Raw genomic sequence first — 18,002 nt, 5'->3', positions numbered from 1 at the left:
AGAGAGTAACCACTCATTTACTCCCATAAACACCCTCTAATTTTCAATACATTAAAAACAAAGTTGAAATGCGAGAGAAGATAATTAGAGAAGTTTATTAAGCACATAAAAGGCCCTTTTGGTTTCTTTCTTTTCATAAAATACACAGGAAATTCATCGCCTATCTACATGTCTAACACAGTCAAATATGGTCAGGTGGAGGAGTTTCTTCACCCAACAAGTATCCTCTAGATACTTGATTTGATTTATTTATTTTTTAAATTAACTTTATAAAAAAACATTAATCTAGATGAGAAAACTACATCTTTTCATAAAAAAAACTACATGATCTCTATCCATAAATTATAAATAATAAAATAGATTCTAAACTTCAAAGATATATATAAAATCATAAAAACCCTCCATGAATATGAAAAAATAAATATTAAAATAAATAAATTATAAATTCGTAAAATAGAAACAAGTTAAATAATCGGGTTAAGGCTGGTTCAAGTGATGGATGGGGTAGGTGAACCCCTCACCTCTCTTTTATCCATCTTTGATTTGACACTAATCAGCTGGATAAAAACCTAATCTACTCAGAAGGCATATTGAATATCCAATGAAAGTCGAGTGAAATTGTCATGTGTTTTAATGCAATTTTTTTTTTTTTGCTAAAAGACAAAACATGACACTTTCTCTTCCTTTGGCGACATTTTGATTCGCCATTACAGGCAAAGGAGTCCCCGCCCGCCCCAAATCACTAAAATGCTAAATTGTTTTACTCTGATACGAAATCCTTCTTCTGTTTGATGCTCAAGATAATTAAAATCAGTACTGCAAATTAATTTTCTGCCGATAATGCTTCACCTAAATTACATCAATGCGAAGAATCAAAAGCTCTAAATATATATGGTCCCATTTAGCCTTTCTTTCTCTTGATCTCATGCTAAAGATATTTAAGGAAGGTCCATTGCAGTGTAAATCAATTATATTCACACAAAGAAAAATTTGGCAAGAAGTAACTATCTAGGGCAGGCACTACTAATTCGGTTCAGTCACCAACAAAAAAAGATCAGACTTTCTGGCCGTCTTGGTAGGCTGCGGTACACTGATCAAAGCTGAAAGCGAAAAGAGCCTAGCCGCCGCTGGTAATTGAGGGCTACTAGCTAGTGATAAATAGTGGCGATGGAACATGTTCAGTGAACCAGAAAATGGAAATTGTTATACTATTCTAAGAGGAAATTAAAAAAAGAAGAAGACGAAGAAGAGGAGAAGAAAAACAATTGACTCTTGTGCTACCTAGTTGTCATGCAATTTCTTTATTGCAGTCTGATTTTGTTTTTGTTTCCCTATATATTTTGGTTAGGTAGCTTCCTTTTTTTTTAATCTTTATTCATCTATATTGGAGCTATAAAGTTTTTTTGGATGAGGTTGTTAAAAAATCATTTTAATTCAATAATTTAATTTATTAGATAAAATTTAAAATATAATTTATATTATTTCCTAACAGAAATTTCATTTATAATCGCCTATTTCGGGTGCTATAAAACATTTTGCTTCTAAAAAAGAAGAAAGAAGAGAAGAAAAGGTTATGCCTTAAGAATTCTGGCTTTGTATTTATGTCATCTGTTGGCTTCTATTACTAGCACATGCACAGAGGTTAAGGGAGGGAGCTCTTTTGGCAGATGGAAAACCAGCTCCTTTTGCTTTCAATACCAATTTAATTCACATCCTCTGAACATGCATGTGTATCTACCCAACAAAAATAATTCAATAAAAAAGGGAGGAAACTTCTCTCTCTATATATAGGACAGGTTAATTCTAGTGTACTGAAAGGGAAATGATCCTTCCGAGAGGTTATATCCTTTTCATGGTCCCAACTTTATATATATATTATCACCTTTCAACCTCATTCCTTGTCTCATATTTACTCAGTACTCTTTTGTTCATTTATATTTGAGCTTGAGAGGCTATATTTATATGCTAGCCGAATTTCAGGTAGGATTTTGATCTAAGCTTGAAGCTATACATTTGGTGAGGTATACCGATATTTGCTTTACCTTATCGTGAAGGAAAAGTTCTGAGCACAGGTTTCGAAGGATTTCAATCAAAATTAATGGAATATTTTGATTTTGCGAATGCCAAAGACATGGAAATGCTTACTCCGGGCGTTATTACGAATACCAATGTCGATTTAATTTGATTAAAAACACTGCTAATTCAAATTGAAACTTTCTTCGGTACTTTATAATTAACTAATCTTGATGTCCACTTTCCACTAATACAAATTATTATACAATGCAAAACCATATGCTTAGTCAAAAAGAGAGAGAGTTATATCTATCGATAATATTCATCTAATAAATAATTTGATCTTAATCACTTCTAATTAAGATCCTTAAATGATCTTGATTGATTTTTTGGTTGATTCTAACTACTCCATAATCTTCTCTACATTATATTTTCTAATATTCCCCTCGAATCCATGGAGATTTGAAGTAAATTTAGATGGATTTGATACTTTAGAAAGTTGAGATATTGATTTTGATGATTTTCATAAAAATAGCTTCTTTCAATAGTTGTTTTAATTGAGATTAGACTTATGATAAGATTTTTCTTTAACACACTTCCTTGAATAATTTTTTTTTGAATTTAAAACTTGCATTATTTATTAATTAGATGAGAATGGTGAGATTTGAACTTGTAACTGTTTAATCAACAAGTCTTTATATTATGTCAAAGAATCTTTTCAATCCAAAAATATAAAATGTTAAGTGAAATTTCAAGATATGATTTATATTATTATCTGACAAGAGACAATAAAAATAATTTATCTAGGCCCTATTTGGAGATATATGAACCTCATCAACTAATAAGGTTAGGCTATAGTTTTCATGCATCTTCTAAATCTTTTTTCTTTATAAAACTATTAGAAAAGTATGATGATGATAATAAAAAAAATGATCTCTTAAATGTTGAAAAGGAGAAAACTATTGATAATGATAACATAAAACATTATATGGAGTTAATAAAAAGAGAACAAAAATAATGGCCGAACGATAAGCAAACTAAGATTAAATGCTGATTACCGGAAAAATAAATGCTAATATTTAGTAGAAAATATAATTGTTACCTTAGATATCATAAAAAATAAAATAAAATAAAAAAGAATTGGATTGAATGATTATATTGGATTGTTACGTATGGCTATTTTGATTGATTCTAATTGCTCCACAATCTTCTCTCACACTCGGTTTATATAAAACAATAGGATGAAGCCTATACCAAGTGAAACAAAAGTTAACCAATTATTGATGTTTCAAAATCCACAAGATTCATTGAATTTCATGATCATTTAAAGTCAAGCTTCCCACTTGGTTTTTTTGCAAGATGCTCCAAGATGTTAGGATGGTGTCAATTGTTCCACAATTTAGCTGCTTTTCTTTTTGTTAGACAATAAGAAAATTTCCCGGTTAACTGATAATTTCTGTTCCTAATTAACCTCCCCTAGCTAGTTCCTGTCACTCTCCAAAAAGCCCACCTACATATTAATTAGTTCCTCCAAGTGTTTTTTTTTTAATAGAAACAGCATTAATTTCTTCTGGTTGCTTGTTTTCCATGCCCAAATTTAGCTCAAACCTGGTATATGCCAATACAATCTTTCTACCAATTCTTTTATTTTCTGAATGGAGCTCACCCCCCCCCCCCCCCCCCCCCCCCCCCAAGTACTCTTCCTTAATTAAGCTTTCGGTCCCCCCATTAACGAAAAGTAGGAACCTGTCGTCAAATTTAAATGTCTATCTCAGCCCCTGTTATTGTGGAGTGTGCATGAAGGTACGTACAGATTCTCACTTCACTTTCAATCTCAAGAAATTTGCATATAAACATTAACAGTGCTTGTCTGTTGTAATAATGAGCTCCAAAGGCAGGGCTTGTACAGATGCTATACATATACACGTGTCACACACAATCTTAAAGGAAACGGGAAAAGAAAACAACAAAGAACTTCTGTCCATTCGACCTATTCTGTAGTGCCAAATCATGAAATAAGAGAGGGGGGCCATGGACTTATTGCATTGGAAGCTCAAAACTTCTTTGAATCTGTTTCAAGGCATTGCATGAATCATCCGTGAGTAGAGGCCCCAGACATTTATTAGGTGAGACTTAACAACAACATAGACCATACCCTCATCGATCCAACAACATAGACCATACCCTCATCGATCTTGTCCTTCATTGTCTAACAGAGCGATTTCTAAAATATCTTAAGCATTGAAAATTTTGAAGGAAGCCTATAATTAATGGTTCTTGATTAACTTCATGACTGAAAGCTTTATTTGTATTCATTTTCTTCTATTACAACATGAATGGAAAAAATCTACTACCTTTTAGTACTCTAAGAAACTTGCTATTATTTCTTGCACAAGGAGCTAGCATATATACCAGTCTTGAAGATGGATGCCCTCACTACATATATATATTTATATATATAGAGGAAGATCATCACTTGCTGCCTTTAAATAAAAGTCCTAACGATGCTTCATGAACAAGCTGAGAGTCCAAATCTGAAATCAAATGGCCCATGAAGAATTTGAAGCAATGGCCGCCTCTGAACCCATCTCAAGATTAGGGCAATTTCCCTTTTCATTTGCTCATCGCTTCTGAGTAGAATGACTAAAAGAAACCTCATAGGCTCCTAGCTCGTAGCGCAAGTTTCCTTGGAGATCTTGGATACGAATAGAGGAAATACAAATGAACAAAAGGAGATGAAATGAGCTTGAGAGTACCTAAGCTAATCAGGCCATTAGACCTCCTACACAACCCCCCACCAAAAAGGAAAAAAAAACAATTATATATATGCACATATAATTATATACAATTTACTACTTCCTCCAAAATTAATGACAAATTAATAAGGAGAAACACATGCATACCTTCATCCTTTCTATTTATAGTATATTCACGCTATCTATAGTAGCGGCGCCATGCAGCAAAGCAATTGGTCCTGGAAAGATGGAGATAAGGCCAACATAACTAGAACAGACATAATCATGACCGGCACAAAGAGAAGACACAGCGGTGGAGGAGGTAGTGGTGGTAAAACCGGAGGCAACATAAGGAGAATCAAAGTTACCACAACCATGAACATGATCGATCTTGTGCTATAATACCTGGGCATCAGTTCTTATAGTAGTCAAAGTTCTTCTTCACAACCATGAACACTAGCTACATGCTCATCAGCTTCCATTGTCGAAATATTGAAGAAGGAAAGAAAAAATGGTTTACTTGATGAAGGGTTTTTACAGAAATCAGAATTTGAACTGCTTTAGGGTTAAGAAAACAGGGAGGAAGATTATTTATGCTTTTAATGAGTGTAGACAGATGCATTTCCAGCCCAAGTAGCCATCAGCCTATCACTCTCAAAACCCCACTATTTGCTTAGGCTATATACATGTCTTGGTTCAACTAATCTTAATGAATATACTTGGATAAAAAATTATATAGTGGCCATTAATTTTTTTTTTCTTAGGTAGAACGCAGAAACGTCAAGTTAATCCTTCATTTTCTAATAGGGATGTTTATCTTCGTTGTGAATCATGTTGTTTTTTTTTTTCCTTATACTCTGATTTTTAAGACCGGCATATATATATTAAAAAATTATTTTACCTTAAAAATTTAAAATGTTAAATAAAGTTTCAAATATAATTTTACTTGAAATTTAAACAAGTATACTGTATATTATCTTGTATTTAATTATTTAATTTAATTAAAAAGAATGAGAATTATTTAGTTATTAAAATTTTGATACTATATTACAAAAACATTTCAATATAAAAATTTAAGTTATTAAATATAACCTTAGAATAGTTTTATATTATTATTTAAAAAAAAAAAGATGAGAAGAAACATATTTTTTTTATATAGAAGATCTCTTTATTTGGTGAAATTGTGGAAATTAACCCACGGAAGATAAAGATTTTGAGAAGATCTCTTTATTTGGTGAGATAGTAGATGTCATAACTTAATTATGGGTTATTCCCTGAAATTTATTTTTTTTCAAAAATAAAAAATAAAATAATAAAATAAAGGCTGGCGACGTGAAGAAAGCAGACAGGGAAGGATTCCAAAAAAATACATAAAAACCAAGCTGCAATTTTGCAGGAAATTCAAGGCCTAATTGTACCCCATTATGCCAAAAAATAAAAAAACATATAAATTCAAGATCAAATTAAATGATTATTGGACGAATTTGCATAAAAATTAAGTCCAAGGACATAGTTAAATTTTCAATAGGCCAATTTAATTTAATCATGGGCTAAATTGAATTTTAATTATGTTTAAGAATTAATTTGGGTCCAATTGAAGGATTTAATTAAGTGCAAGGACTTAATTATACTTTAAATGGGTCAAATTAATTTTATTTGGGGCTTAATTGGTAAAAAATTAAGTTTGGGGGCATAATTTAGGCTTAATTGAGAATATTGAAATTTTAAGAGACCAAATTTAATTTTTACCAAGTTAATTGATGAAATCAGGGGCCAAATTGCAAGAAAATTAAAGTTTTGGGGTTAAATTGATAAAATTAACAACCAAGGACCAATATGCAAAAGACACTAAACTATAAGGGCTTAATTGACAAAAAAACCGGGGGTGAAATTGAAGAATTTGAAAGTTTAATGATTAATTAGGGGTGAAATTGCATAAATCTGAGACCAAGGACTAAAGTGCAAAAGGCGTGTAAATGTGGTGTTCCAATTGAAGTTTCAGAAGGGGCTAAATTGCACTAAATCAAAGGTTTAGGGTTAATTAAGGGTACAATTGAATGGATGCGAAAGAAAAAGGACTTAATTGAAGTTTGACAAAACTCCTTTATTTAACCCAAAACGACACCGTTTTGGCATTAAAAAAAAAAAGGACCAGACAACGCGTCGTGTGGTCACTGTTCATTGTCTTTCCCGATTTTACCCGAAAATAACAGCTCAGGGAGCTACTTTTAAGGTGCATTTAATTCCTCATATGTGTACCAAAATTGACAACACATGCATCAAAATGGTCACCTGACATCCCTCTATCCCCGAGTATGGTCCGTTCAGGCCTATTAACATGATACCGGCTCCGACGCCGGCTTAAAGAGGCCAACTCAGACAGGTCTTTCCTGCAAATTTGACAACTCATGATGCACACTTTGAACCGACGGTTGTGATCCTTCCCAGCCAAACCAGAGGCCGCAATTTGTCACCATTAAAGACAAAATGTCCCTCTTCCACCTCCTATAAATAGAGGCGCATTTCATGGCTTGAGCAAGAAGAAAATTGGGTCCAAAGTCAGCCAAAAACCAACCATTTTCCCCGGTTTCTACAATCTTTCTCTCTTTCCTCTCCCTCTCTTGCCATTGTGGCCTTCGACCACCACCATTCCTACCACCGTCGTTTCATCACCGTCTCTACTACCAGCGGTCGCCTGAACTCCTCACTAGCGGCAAAGCAGACACTGCCGATCCCTCTCTCTCTCTCTCTCTTGCAGATTTTCTTCTCCTTCTTTCTTCCAGCTCTGTGACCTTCAACCAGTTCCAACCGCCGGCCTCACCACCGCACGACGTCCTCCGTAGTCAGACCACCACCGCGCCCGGTAGTCTTCTCCTCCGCCCGTCTCTAACTTCTGCAACCATTTGGTTGCATGCAGAACGTGAACAGTAATTGTTCACTTTCTGCAAATAATTAACTTAAATGGTGGGATGGACCCAATATGGCCCATCCCATATGTATGGGCTGGGTCCAGCCCACCCTAAAAAAGAAGAAGAAAGATCACATTGGGCCGAGATCGGCCCAACCATTTTTGAACCGGGATCTACCCATCCTTTTTCTGGGCTAAGTTCGGCCAGCTATCTGGGCCAGCCCAGCCCACATATTTTGTAATATATTATTATTATTATTATTATTATATTTTAAAAAAAAATCCAAAAATTTTTCAAAAAATCATTTAAAAAAATTGTGATTTTCTCAAATATTTTTCTACTAATTTTGCATAATATCGGGTTGTATATTTACACTGTAAAATATAAATTCAGTATTAAAATACCCGGTTTTCTCTGAAATATTTTTTTAAAAAAATTCAAAACATTTTTAAAAAAAATCTCAAAAACCCTTAAATTAATTTTCCCTTTCAAAAAAAAAAAATTGTTTTCATGCATACAACCAAATCCTAAAATTTTTCTAAGCATATTTTCATTAAAAAATTGTATCTTTCTCATGTTTTGAAAATCTAAAAAATGGATATCATAACCAGTTTATGATCATCCATTAGGGTTTGGCCAAAATATCAAAAACCTTTTTCCAATCTTTTTTTTAGGGTCTAGATGTAGACTTTAATATTTGTGGGGTGTAAAATTACACGATAAGATGCACCCTCAGGTATTAAAGATACAAGGTGTAAATAAATGTGATGCTAAAATTCAGACTTTAGAACGATTAGGATTTAACCCAATAAGATAGAGACTTTCTCATGAAGAGAGATTTGCCTTGAACTTTAGAAAAGACCAACGAATAGAAACCCGACTTAGAAAAAACAGTCAAACAATAATGCAGCTTACCTTAGGTAGGGTGCACTGGGGGTGATGCGTCTTCCCCATGCACAACCAGTCCCTTACCCAGACTTTCGCAGACCATAGGTTCCTAGTGACCATAATACTAGGTGGCGACTCCTAAACATTAATAATAATTTTATGATTAAATCCAAAGACCCTTCCCAACACACCATACCTCATCAGGAGGTAAGAAATAAAGCCTCCGCCATCGCCAGACGACGTCACGGCACGCACCCCACAACAGTGGAAATTAACCAAAAGAAGAAAAGGAAGGATCTCTCCTATACATGATTCTGAACTTATAATTTTCTATTTATCCAATTCAAAAGATCAGGTATTGTCTCTTTTTTTTATATTAACCAAACACACCTTTACCCACATAATCAGATAAATTTAATTGATATTTGTCCTTTCTATTTATGGATGAATATACTCAATTTTAATTTAGCTGACAATTTGAAAACATTGTCTTTATATATGTTTTTTTAAAGAACATCAAGTCCTTGAGGTTCTATAAATGTTGCTCTTAATTAATAGATTCATCCAGACTAGAGTTAGTTGTATAACATCAAACACACCCTTTCTTGGCCTTAATTGGGATCAAATCTAACTTGGCTAGCTTTCACATACATTACTATATATTATAGAATTTGTTTTTTTTTTAAAAAGAAGCTGATATAATTAATCAGAACATGAGCTTGTTCTTATAGAATGAAACACAACTCTATTGTAAAATGATAAACCTTTAGCATTGAAGTGTAAAGAAATCAAACTGTATTATATTACTTTTTATATCTTGTCATTTTTTTATAGTCAAAGTTTAAACGACTTTACACCCATGAACCGTGTTTTAAAATCATTCATATGATAGATTTCCTTGATTCTTACTAGACAAGTTAAAAGAAATGAACCAGAATAAAAACCTTCTAATTTTGTTTTAATAAAATGGCTACCATGTAACTTGGTTGAGTTGATTTACATAGCACTCTCTCCTCTCTTTTTTTTTCTTTATATATATATATATATATATATATATATATATATATATAGTATCATTGCCTATGTCGACTCTTTTTTTTTTTTTAGTTACTACCATGTTAGGGTTCAACACGTATAATTAGAAGTACAATACATCCGACAAGTATACCCTTAGATGTGTGCATACCACAACACGTGGGGTAAAAAATCCTCATCAAATAATCTATGACTCTAAATATGAGCTCATACCATCTTTAGAGGAAATTAACCATCATTGATTAAGACTTGGATTTTTTTGCTAGAAAGTCTTGGGTTCAATCTCTATATAAGAAAAGGTGGAAATTTGAGAACTAGGATAATAATTCCACAATGCAAAATTACATCTCTCATTAAATGTAGTCCAACGTTAATTTATTGCCAAGGACAATACCTTCCCAAATCTTGTTTCTTATGATAATTTTTTAAACCAGTTTTCTTTTTTGTTATTTCTCTTTTTTAACTAGTTCTTGGTTTCGAGTTCTTATATTTTTTTTTTCAATTTTTAAAGTAAAACTTCCAATCAAGATTTCATTAGGATAACACTAGCAAAACCTTTCACGGTGGTTTTGGGCTTTCCCATTGTTGTTCATGGGTCAAGAAGCTTTAGTGTTAGTTGTATAAACAAAGTTTGTAGATAATGATGTTTAGTTTATCATAACAAGACATGCTAAATATAAGAAAGTTTTCAAGGAAAACCTAGAGTTCATACAAGTTTAAATCTATAAGCATGTAAAAATATAACTAATGGAAAATATGCTTTCAACATAAAAATAATAATAGAATACTAGCATGCACACTAAGAAAATATTTAAATTTGCAATTGATATAAAATAAAATAAAAAACCTAGCATGCATACTAATAATAAAATTAGCCATGCTTAAATTAAAAAAGAATGGTACTTACTTATTAAAGCACTTTAAAGTAATGAATTTTTTGTTGTTGTCAAATGATGAATCTTTTGTTATTAAAGCTTTATTGCTCCTCACTTTTGCAACTAAAATGTTTGCAATATGCCTCCCAAGATTCCAACATAACCACGTTGGTTTAGATTCATTTCTAAACAAGGTTTTTGAACAAAAAATTATGTAACTCAAATATCTCTCAACAAGATGAGCCTAAGCTCTAGATTTGAAAGGAAACTTAAAGCAAAAAAATAAGTATAAAAACACTAAAAATGAGGTGTCGAAGAGGGTATAAAATCTGAAAAATTCAAATTAGAAACTCTTCATTCATCCTTTTTTTATAGTGAATTTTGGAAGCTAAAAGGTTGAAGAATTAATAAGAATTAGCTCCCACCATTATCAACCTTTAATTAACCATCATAAATCAAGAATTAAATTTAGAAAAATCAAGGGTTCGTTAAGATTAATCTCTCATTCACCCATAATATGTTTAATTAAAAACAATTTCCAACAATCCCATACATTAATGAAAATTGTCTCACCAGTTTGAAAACAACTCAAAGGTTTGTTGAGAGATGATTTGGTAGATTACTATATCAGAATATGTAGCTTTTTGCTTTGAATATTTCTTAGTAAAATACTATCGAATTTACGCGGCTAAATAGTGAATGCGATATTTTGAACTATTCAGCCTTTTATGTAAATCAAGACAATAATACTCGCATTGTTACATAGAGATTTTCTTTAATTCTCACTATTGTGTTTATTTTGGCCCTGAACAACTTTTGGATTCACGAGTGCTTTAGAGAATTCAATCTTTATTGAAATTCTCAAAGATATGGTCACATTTATTACTCATATAGGTGATCTTTTTATTAAAAGTATTCTTCTATAATCCACTTGGTGTACCAAGATATGAAAAACATTAAGAGCTCAACTTATCTTTTATCACGGTACAACTAACACTTATTTCATCATAGGACTAGGTAGGAAGTAATAATTTTCTAGTGCTACCGAGAATGTTATATGACCTAGTTTTTTTATTTGAACCTAGATCTTAGGATCTCCAATCGACTAGGTATGATTACTGTTATAACCTAATTTTTGAATTCACAAAAAAATAATTGAGAATTGGGTTAAGAGAACACAAATTGAAGGTTTGGGGACTAATGAGGAAATATAAATTTGGAAGTCAATTTGGCAAAAAATTAGGAGAATTAATAAGTTTAGGGACTTAATTAAACTTTAAATTAGTTAAATGAATGAAATCAGGGGCTTAATTGAAGAAATATCAAATTTCAGGGTCAATTCGGGTCAAAATTGCAAGAAATTAAATTCTAGAGATCGAAGTGAATAGGTGCTGGTATTATAGGGGGTTAATTGATTTTACCAGGGGTAATTTTGAAAGAATTAAAATTTTGAGGAGTCAATTAAGCAAATAGGTATAATAGTATCTTATGAAATCATCTATAAAAGTAATATAATACTTTTTTCCTCATCTAAAAGTTTACTTCTTCTTTTAATTGTTTGAAAAGATTATGTAACTTAAATATCTCTCAATAAAATGAACTTAAACTCTAGATTTGAGAGGAAAATCAAAGCATAAAAAGAAGAAGAAAAACTTTGAAAATTAACAAAGTGAGGAAGAGTGTAAAATCTAAAATTTCAAGTTAAAATTTTTTCCTTCACCCTTTTTTTATAGTTAATTTTGAAAGCTAAAATATTAAAGAATTAATTTTTACAATTATTAACCTGTAATTAGATACCATAAATCAAGAATTAAATCTAGAAAAACTAAGGATTCTTTAAATAAAAAAATCAAAGATTTTTTAAAATTAATTTCTCAATTGCGCATAATATTTTGTTATTTAAAACAAATTTTCAACATTAGTATTTTCAGATTTGGGGTTCTTTGGTTGGCTCTGCTCATCTCTTTGTTTTGGTAAATTCCTCTTGATATTGCCTCCAAGACCAGCAAGTTATTTTCTTTATACTTTCAGCGGCGAGTTCTTTTTTATTTTCAGTACAAAGCCCTATAAGTGATATATAGTTAGTAGAAGTATATTGTCATGATTCATGAATGGATAAGACTATATTTACAGACCAAATCTAGAAAAACACATGTAAATGAATTTCTTAGATAAAGAAACTGTTTGCATTCTCCAAAGAATTTCAGAAAATCTTGGATTTTTACCAAATTCCCGATTTTGTCTTTAATTATGAGGAGATTACAAGAAAAATCAAATCCCAACCTTTAAGGCCTAGTATTTGACCTGTACACTAGAAGACTAGACAAATATTGAGATTATTCCCAACATCCAGATGGAATTTTATACCTGTAGTTTCTGTAATTTTAAGAACCTTATTTCTGACATGAATGGCTTGGTTTTACAGCAAAGGCAACTAAATCATGATTGCTCAACTCCACAAGAGTGAACAAGACCACAAGAGTCAAGTCTTGGCTCCACAAAATCAAGGCCACATAAAGATTTTGCTCTCAGGTATATTTGTGGGGGTCAAACCCAACATGTCAAGACAGTAATGATATATTCGAGAGCTGATGCAATGGGCAGATAATAACATGACAATGGGAATTGATCATGACCCGTTTCTACATGGTGCAATGCATCTTCCTCAGTCACTACAAAAAGTAAATAATATCTTATGATTCTCCCAATAAAATGGCTCCCAAGGAAAGAGAGGGAATGATAATTCCCGGACGGTCCTTTTCAGTCAACTTGAGATTTTTTTTTCATAAATCAAACACTATTTACTTCTCTTTCAATCAGAATCTCTTTTATTGTGTGGCCTCTCTTTTGTTTAATTGTTTTTAACTTGGTGAGATTTTTATTTTATTCATTAAAGTTGCTTTGAGTTAATTAGATTATTTTTTTGGAGGATTAGTTTTGTTGATAAATAACTTTTTTTTTGTCTAGATTTCAAATTTTAAAAAAGAATATTGGAAAAAATAGTTTTAAGAAAGTTGCTGATATATTTAAAACTCGATAAAATTACTAAAGCTGATTTAAGCATACTTTTACTATTGAGATTTAAAAAAAAAAAAACCATATTCTTTTCTCTCCCTTTGAAATTGTAATCTTTGAGTGTGGAAGAGCATAATACAGCCTAGTAATAATATAATAATTAAAAATACATACACTTAAATAAAAATGAATATCGTTTAATTAGTTTTTAACCATATATCAAGTGTAAAACTTAAGTTTCAATTTATACTATTCATCCATTACCGCAAAATCAAGAGAAACTTTTATATATATGGACCTGCAGCTCCAATTATAATCTAAAAATCCTCAAACCCACCTAAAACAAACCTTGAACAGTTTAACTAATCTTTGTTGTGACATTATATTAGATTACATAAAAAGAATATCACACAAAATTCAATGGATCACTGTCCAAAAGTCCTGTCAATGCCATCATTTTTCATGAATTTATCTTTAAAGATGCTTTAATTGGTTATGATTTCACTTATATTAAACCAATTGACAAATGGAAAGCTTTGAAATGTCACCATACAAAGTTTGAAAAAGAAAGATATTCTTTAATTAAAGACAAAAAAAGAAGAACAAAAGTAGAACACTCAATGCTCATTCTAAGGTGCAAGAAGAAGCCGTACTACTTGCTATACATTAGATTGTTGATTAAGGAGGAGATGCATTCCCCTTCAATATTGTGGTGACTAGTCATGACAAGGCACTGTATAACCTACCTTATCTGGGCCTATCACGCACTCTGGCTTCTCTTAAAATTGTTCGTCTGCTTTTCCATGTAGGTGTGACCAACCTTTTGAAGGAAAGACAAAACACTAAAATATCCCACATCAATTCTATGAGAAGCATAAAGGTACAAAATGATAATTAACGTGCAAATTCTTATCTATAACGTAATGATAGACTAACGTACGTAATAACCTTTGTTGATTAAGGAGGAGATGCATCCCCCTTTTTTTTTGTTAGCGTTATCCCTTCGGTTTCAATTGGTGAGGGTGTGACATAGAGTAAATGTAATTTCTAAGTTCAGCAAAATTGTGTTTTAGTGGTATTTTTTAAGAGATGTACTTGTACGTGTTTGGGAAAAAAATAATTACCTTTACTATATTCTCTTAACAATATTTGTTAATTAAAGGTGTGTGTGTGTGTGTGTATATATCAATTTTAATAGAAATTATGATAAATTTTTATGAGCATTGGATTTAATGACATTTATGTCAAATTAATGGTGTGCGAATATTAGTGGCATTTAGAATAAATTTGAATATATCCAATGTTTATAAAGGTATAACATAATTTCCACTAAAAGTAATAATATAGATGTCGCTAACATATATATACATCATAATGGCAATAGGGAAATTCCAGTAGAATACATATTTATACTGGTATATATCTTATAAAAATAATTTTTCTGTGGTTTTTCAATAATTTCGTTGTAATATAAATTAAATTTTAACAACATTTTTTATATTTGTAGCGATATTATCATCATTAATATGTTATCTACAATATATTCATGTTTTCTTTATTTATTTTTTTATCATAGGTATGTATTTAAATGTCAGTAGATGTTATTAAATTTAATTGTTAAGTTTGATATCGAAGAAAAAAATGTAAACTCCCGGATAAAATCTATAATGTTAAACAAGCAAAGTGAATATTTAAATTTATGGGGATGGTGATAGATTTATGAATTTGAAATAAAATATTTCTGTGCTAATATTAAAAAAATTGAAAATGACTGGAAAATATAAAAAAATACAGAAACACAAATAAAAAATTAAATAAAAGTGATGTACAAGGAAAAAAAATTATTGGTACATGATTTAATGAAATTTGAAATATCCTAGGTTAGATTCGATATAAACAGGTGGTGGGGTCTGGAAAATATTACCCGGTGAACATAAAAGGTACAATACGAACTTGTAACCTGAAAATTGAACTAGTGCTAAGTATGGAGCATGTTTATAAATTTGGAGTGAAAATATTTAGAAAAGTATTTTATAATTTTTCAAATAAATTAATGTGTGGTTTTACATGTGAATGACCTTGACTGTCGATGTAAGTCTTGCATTCAATCATATAATTTTTAACTTGAAAGGGGACGAAATCTAAGGAGAATTTTTATTATAAATAGGGATGAAAGTTCTGATGAATTATTTTGAAAATCTAGATGATTTAAGTAGATAAAACAATACAAATTTTTTTGGATTTTTGGCATAAAACTTCCATGTTGTCTAGTTGTACGCTATCGAGTACAACTCTCAATCTGACCATTGAATTGAATTGAACTTTTGCATGGAGTCACTTGACATATTGTTTTACATATATTTGCAATTTTAGAGAAATCAGAGTTCGGGAAGACCTTACAAGAATGTCAACAATTAGATTAAAAAATAAAACATGGATAAGTGAGGGGTAAAAAGGTCATTTGGCTGAGAATCCAGCCCTCTTCCTCTTTTATATCTGGCGGAAGCTGTCGAAAAAATGGAGAAAGAAATAAAAAGAGAGAAAAGACTTAGTAAACATTAAAAATCCCTAAGGGAAAACACTACAAAAGTTAGATTAGAGTGTTCTAAAGAGTTGTAAGAAAGATTTAAAGTTGAAACTCTAAAGTTAAAGGGTTTTCAAAGCTTGGGAGTTAGGGTTTTGAGAGTTGAGAGAAAAGTGAAGAGAGAAGGGGAGAAATCTAAGCTTTTTTTTTTGCAAACTCCTCTTTTATTTGTTTTTAAAAGAGAGTTAAGAAACCTAATTTCATGATTCATTCATGTTTTTATCGTGTTTTTGTCATGAGATAAATTTGCATGAAAATCAAAGAAAAACTCATGACCCTATTTAATGTTAAGTTTCGACATAGGTAAGGAAAAGGAAATTGAGATTTGTTGAGTTAGTTATTGTGATATGATGTGTTAAATGATGTTGTTTTGGAATGGATATGGAAGACAATTAAACAAATTGACATGATAGGTGATGCTAATGTAAAGGTGTTAGTAAGGGTAAGCTGGTGTGATAGCATAAATGAATGAAATATATAGTAAAATAAAGGTGGTAATGAATAAAGTTGATATTGATAAAAGAAAAGTTTATTTAATAAAGACATATCTTATGTAGTGAAGAATTTATTGATTATATTATACTAAACGTAAAAGATTGTTTAAGTTATATTAAAATCTTTAAGAAGTTATATGAGAATTAATAATGGGAAGATGTGGTTGAAATATATGTTGGAAAGATTTGTACACGTGTATTTATAGTTGTACAAATATAATGTATACACCAAAGAATGTTTTGAAGTGAAAATAAATATGGATTATAATTGGAAGAACTAATACGTTACTATGTTAAAAAAAATGATCTTAATAAGTAAAGTGTGTAATAATTGGGCTTGAAAAGATATTCATGTTGGTACCTCTTTTTTGAGATTAAGAGAGGCACTTAGAGTCGGATTGTTTGCGGTTAGAGGAGCTAGATCTACTTATGGAACATGTAGGTGTTTAACACCTTATTTGAATTTAAAAGTCATTAAATTGTATTATTGCAAATAATTTATTTAGTTGATGTGTATTGAATGTTCAAAGTGCAAAGCAAAGAAAGGAATAATATTGTGAATCTAATCATTAGAATAAATAGCATTTGTGAGGCGATGACCAGATTATTGGCAACCAAATAGGTTGGCCGGAATAAATGACATCTGTGAGGGGATGACCGAACTATCAACAACCAAATAGGTTTGCCAAAATAAATGGCATCAATGAGGGGATGAGCGGATTGTTGGAAACCAAATGGGCTTGCTAGAATTATGGTCATCCGTTAGGAGGAGGCTCATAATTGGTAACAACTGTGTAGGATAGTTAGAAATATTGAATAACAAATTAGAATTGAAAAAAATAATAATATATGAACTAAGGTGTTAAATGACTAAAACATATTGGTGAAAAATAAGGTGGTTATTTAGTTGGCAAAGTTATTGGTTAAATTGTTAATTTAAAATATTATGCGTGAATTGTGCATTTTCAAGAAAGAGTAAATATAAATTGTGGACTTGAAATTATAATAAAATTTGAATCAAAAGGTTGTAATGCAACTGTATATGTAAAGGACTTATTAAACATACCTAATAAATGGTCGTGTTTGAATTGTGAAGTTGTGTATTAATCAACCTATTATTATATTATTATATGTGTTGTAGGTCCAACGAATACCACTGAACAAAATTGACCTAATCATTGATTTTATAGTTGTTTAAATATATCTTTGATAATATTATATGTATAACATAAAAGGATGGTTGAGGATCTATATGTTATTATGGAAATGATGATAATACGATGAAAGAATTAATTGTAGAATAAAGAGTTAATGAACTGAGGTATGCATGAGGCTACCATATGATGTGATGAATGAAATAAATTATTATTATGCAGGAAAATATGAAATGAAGATGTTGAAATAATGGAAAATTAAAAGGAAATTTTGCTGAAATTTTATTGAAATGGGAATTC

General features: G+C 30.9%; 1 long non-coding RNA gene across 1 annotated transcript; it reads right to left on the bottom strand.

Annotated features, from left to right (window-relative positions):
- Positions 1–4,303: 4,303 nt before the first annotated feature.
- LOC18099811 (uncharacterized) lies at positions 4,304–5,436 on the bottom strand. Its single transcript, XR_002982429.2, has 2 exons — positions 4,917–5,436; positions 4,304–4,795 (listed from the first exon to the last, which is right to left on the bottom strand). It is a non-coding gene; the product is annotated as an uncharacterized LOC18099811 (long non-coding RNA).
- Between the last annotated feature and the right edge of the window lie 12,566 nt (positions 5,437–18,002).

This window comes from Populus trichocarpa, chromosome 6 (assembly GCF_000002775.5).
Source record: "Populus trichocarpa isolate Nisqually-1 chromosome 6, P.trichocarpa_v4.1, whole genome shotgun sequence".
Taxonomy (NCBI): domain Eukaryota; kingdom Viridiplantae; phylum Streptophyta; class Magnoliopsida; order Malpighiales; family Salicaceae; genus Populus; species Populus trichocarpa.
This window is presented reverse-complemented; position numbering and strand designations above follow the sequence as displayed.